The sequence below is a fragment of the Etheostoma spectabile genome, chromosome 17, assembly GCF_008692095.1.
Source record: "Etheostoma spectabile isolate EspeVRDwgs_2016 chromosome 17, UIUC_Espe_1.0, whole genome shotgun sequence".
Lineage (NCBI taxonomy): Eukaryota > Metazoa > Chordata > Actinopteri > Perciformes > Percidae > Etheostoma > Etheostoma spectabile.
The window spans coordinates 12,673,058-12,676,917 of record NC_045749.1 but is presented as its reverse complement, the minus strand read 5'-3'; the positions used below and the strand labels follow the sequence as shown (position 1 = coordinate 12,676,917).

At 39.7% G+C, this 3,860-nt stretch overlaps 1 protein-coding gene and 1 long non-coding RNA gene across 4 annotated transcripts in view; one reads left to right on the top strand and one right to left on the bottom strand.

The window, feature by feature from the left end:
* Positions 1 to 3,860, top strand: part of zgc:171482 (zinc finger protein) — a 63,644-nt gene that overhangs the window by 13,524 nt on the left and 46,260 nt on the right. The gene's annotated exons all lie outside the window — the stretch shown is intronic.
* The window catches only part of LOC116705365 (uncharacterized), a 21,924-nt gene that overhangs the window by 8,708 nt on the left and 9,356 nt on the right, over positions 1 to 3,860 (bottom strand). The gene's annotated exons all lie outside the window — the stretch shown is intronic.

Below are 3,860 nucleotides of genomic sequence, written 5' to 3'. Positions count from 1 at the left end.
TACAATTTTAGAAATATGTATTCACAATGTAATTACCATTAACACCAGTACAAACAATGTACATATGATGATTTGCACAGATATGTAAACAGTCACCACAAGACGCCGCAGTAAGTGCAGAATGTGTTTGACGTGTTCCAGGAAAAAAAACGGCAAACAGACTAAAGAAAAAAAAGTCTCTCTATGAAAGTTCCTTCAAATGTTTTCAACAAAAACTGATTAAAAGAGCTAGGGAGAAAGGGGGAGTGCGATGGACGTACTCAGAGAGACTCATTATGAATGGGTCCAGCAGGCTCCGTCTCACACGCTATTACACTACAAACTGAAGTTAGTTGCATGCAATAACTTCTTCTGTTTTTTTAGCCGTGACTGCAACAGCAGTTACCAGCGGAAACACTGGTACATATACAGGTTTGCCTCTACTGCTAAACAATATACAGCTGTGTTAATAATAATTAAAACTTTGGTCAAATGTCAGAAGCGTAGAGCGGTGTTATACCCCTACTGGTTTCCACACCAACTGGTTTCCCTATGTTGTGTCCACCCAACAGCTGCCGTTGTGGCCTCGATTGCGCAAATTTGATCGTGGGAAGCCAAAATCGTGATCGCGATTAAAATTTGATTAATTGTGCCGCCCTAATATACATACGTATATCTCAGAGGTCACAAGCCTCTGGAACAACTAGGTTAAGTGTCTCGCTCAGGGACACATTGGTTGATGTATCGCAGTGCGAATCAAACCCATATCTCCCACACCAAAGGCATGTGTCATATCCACTGCGCCATCACGATTTAAAAAAAAAAGTACATTTTGTGCAGCCCTAATTATTAGTATATATTCACTTACTTTCACAATATTTTTTAAGTATTTAACACTTGCATTTAAATGCAATACATATCTGCTTCATCAGGACTGTGTGGGTGTACTTCCATTTGATTGGCAAAGGCCTGTCAACCCACCAACTGTCATCAGATTGTGAAACATGTTGCAAAATCCTGCTTGGTGCACAGAAGTACGTAAAATTAACTTTTTCCAACTGAGCCCCACCAACACAGACATAACGGCAAAGACACAAGTCTCATGTGAAACAACCAAAAATAAAGCATAGCAATAGCCCAGAAAGCGCACTTAATTCCCGATTATACTGGTTGGTTGATTGATTGATTGATTGATTGAATTTGACTACTTAAAAATATGAAAGCAGTGTCATACATTAAAATACATAAATAGTCAGAGATGATAAAGCCCAAAGACGTATTTCCATTGTGGTACCTATAAGGTCAGGGGGAGAGGACAAGTGGCAGCAGATTGCACATCCATCATTCCTCATACATGAAACAAATTCATCCATGTTATACAAAATAATTATTGATTGGCATCAGCTGTGGCTAGGAACATCCAATCATATTCATGAAGATGTATAACACAGCCAATATAAACTGAAACACAACTCTCTCCACTACCCAAACCATTTGTTATATTTGTGGTTTAGTTGACTTCAATAATCATGTATGTTTAGCTTTCCCAGCAGAATCTCACGATCCTCAGCATGCCTATTTGTGATTGCTGCTAAAGTTGAACTAATGACATTATCATCAAACAAATAAACAGTAAAAGTCCAATAAACAACTACTCTGGTCTGATATGGTGGGAAACAAGCCACTTTTCAATTAAGATCTCTAAACTGATTTAACATGGCATCCTATAAAGCAATTATAAACCTCCCCCTCCCTCTCCTTTTTCCTCTCTTCTTACCTCTTTCATTATTTTTCCCCACAATCTGTCTCTCCATCTTTTTGCTTCGTTGGGCCTGCCATTCTATTAATCTCACCAACAGATTGCCTCTATTAATTAGTCTACATCTCCCATCTTTCATGTAATAAATAGAGGTAATAGAGATATTAGGAAGATAAGGATATTTCTGAAGTCGCAATCACTTTTAATTAGCCTGAAGATTAAAAGATAGACTTGCTTCTGCGTGGCTGACGCCCAGACAGACAGCGCAAGATCTTTTTCTTGCCACAAAATTCTGTGAGGACACATTCTGCAGCACATCTAATGTGTCAGTTTACAAAATATACTGTATCTGTTCTATCGTGTCTCATAGGAAACGTCACATAGTGAAGGTAATAATGTGTCCATGCCTCTAGAAAAAACAAGTAACCAGCATTTCATCAGAAACATTTCAGAATGAATGCTATTCCTTACAAACACTGAAAACATCATCAACAAACGTAAAGGTAATAATAAAGTGCGCTGCTCTAATTCAAATGCATCTACATTGCCATTTCATTTTAACGTGCTATATTGGGGTACTGTAGGTTCAAGTAGATAATTGAGGAAGTGTCTATACAGCATGTCTGTAGTTAATTGGAAGGTCCAAGGTGCACTAAACAGACAAGAGAAACAGACAGGGGTAATTACCAGTATTGTGTTAGAAATGTGTTTGCGTGCGTGCGTGCGTGCGTGCGTCTGTGTGTAGGTGTTGAGCCAGAGCATTGGCTAAAAGGTAATTACCCACTAGACTTGATGTAAAGAATACCAATTTCTGTCACTACTTTTCCCTGCTGACACAAGGAGATTTTGCGGTTTGCGAGATATGCTGGACAACAAACCCTATTCTTTCAAAGTTACTGGAGCTGACCTCTGCAGCATTCATGTATCTTGCTCTATAAAACACTTTGCCCCTGCAATCACCCTGTCCTGTTGCTTCCTTGGGGCAAGGAGCTCATCCAGTGTAATGGTTAATGTTCCTGGACTATTCCCAACAGACCCGTTACTCACCATAACCCCGTCAGATCAGTGTCTACAGGGCACACATAATGAAAAGAGTAGAAAATTGAACACAATACCGCTGAGCACATCATTAAACCGTTTTCTATTACGGTACTCAGTATAAAAAGGGAAAGAAAACACTGCTGCCAGGGTGTTAAGAACCCAGAGCCAGGCTCCCAGTGGGATGCTCAGGTCTCTGTGGTTTTACTGGTTGGGCAACTGTAGCACCCACAAGGTTTTAAGACACCGTTTCTCACCGGGGAATCCAGCTGGAGACCTTTCAAACAATTGATTACAGAGACTGTAATCCTCAACAAAATTGCTATTGGCTATGCTGCACTGCTTTACAGGATTATTATTTCCTGCCAGCGTTCAGAATGTTATGCGAAGGGTGAGAATGGTGGATCTCAGACAAGTATTTTTTAGCTTGCCAATTTGAATGTCAAAATTCAAATTTAGGTTGGTAGACATGATTCTCGATTGTTACTCACTGGAGCCCAGTGCACAAAAAACTGTTGGAAAGCTGTGAGTGGAGCAACACAGTTTTTAAGTGAAAACTGTGTACTACCTTAGTGTTCAAGATATGAAAATGTTTATCACAAAAACAGAACTTACCATTTACAACTTAGAGAGCAAAGAAGCAACTAATAAACATGGCTGATAATGTATGGTCTTCTAACATGGCCAGAAACTAGAAGACAAGTTTATAAAACTTTGTCAAACTCATAAGCAATGTTCCTGCACTTTGTTTAATTTGTATTACTGAAAGCTGAGGTGGAACATGTCTAACATCCTGCTTTACTAATGATTAATTCACAGGGTAATAGTGTAGTTTTTTCTCCACTATATTTGCTTATTTACTGTAGTTAGTACATGACACATCAGCTCAGAACTGGCAGAAACCAGTGGGACCCAGGTACACCCATCTACTGTTGAGTTGCATACCTCCGACATGGAAACAAGGCCAAGCGACTCAACTATGCACAAACACAGGAACTGGGGTGCAGAAAAATGGCAGCAGGTGCTCTGGACTGATGAGTCAACATTTGAAATATTTGGCTGTAGCAGAAGGCAGTTTGTACGC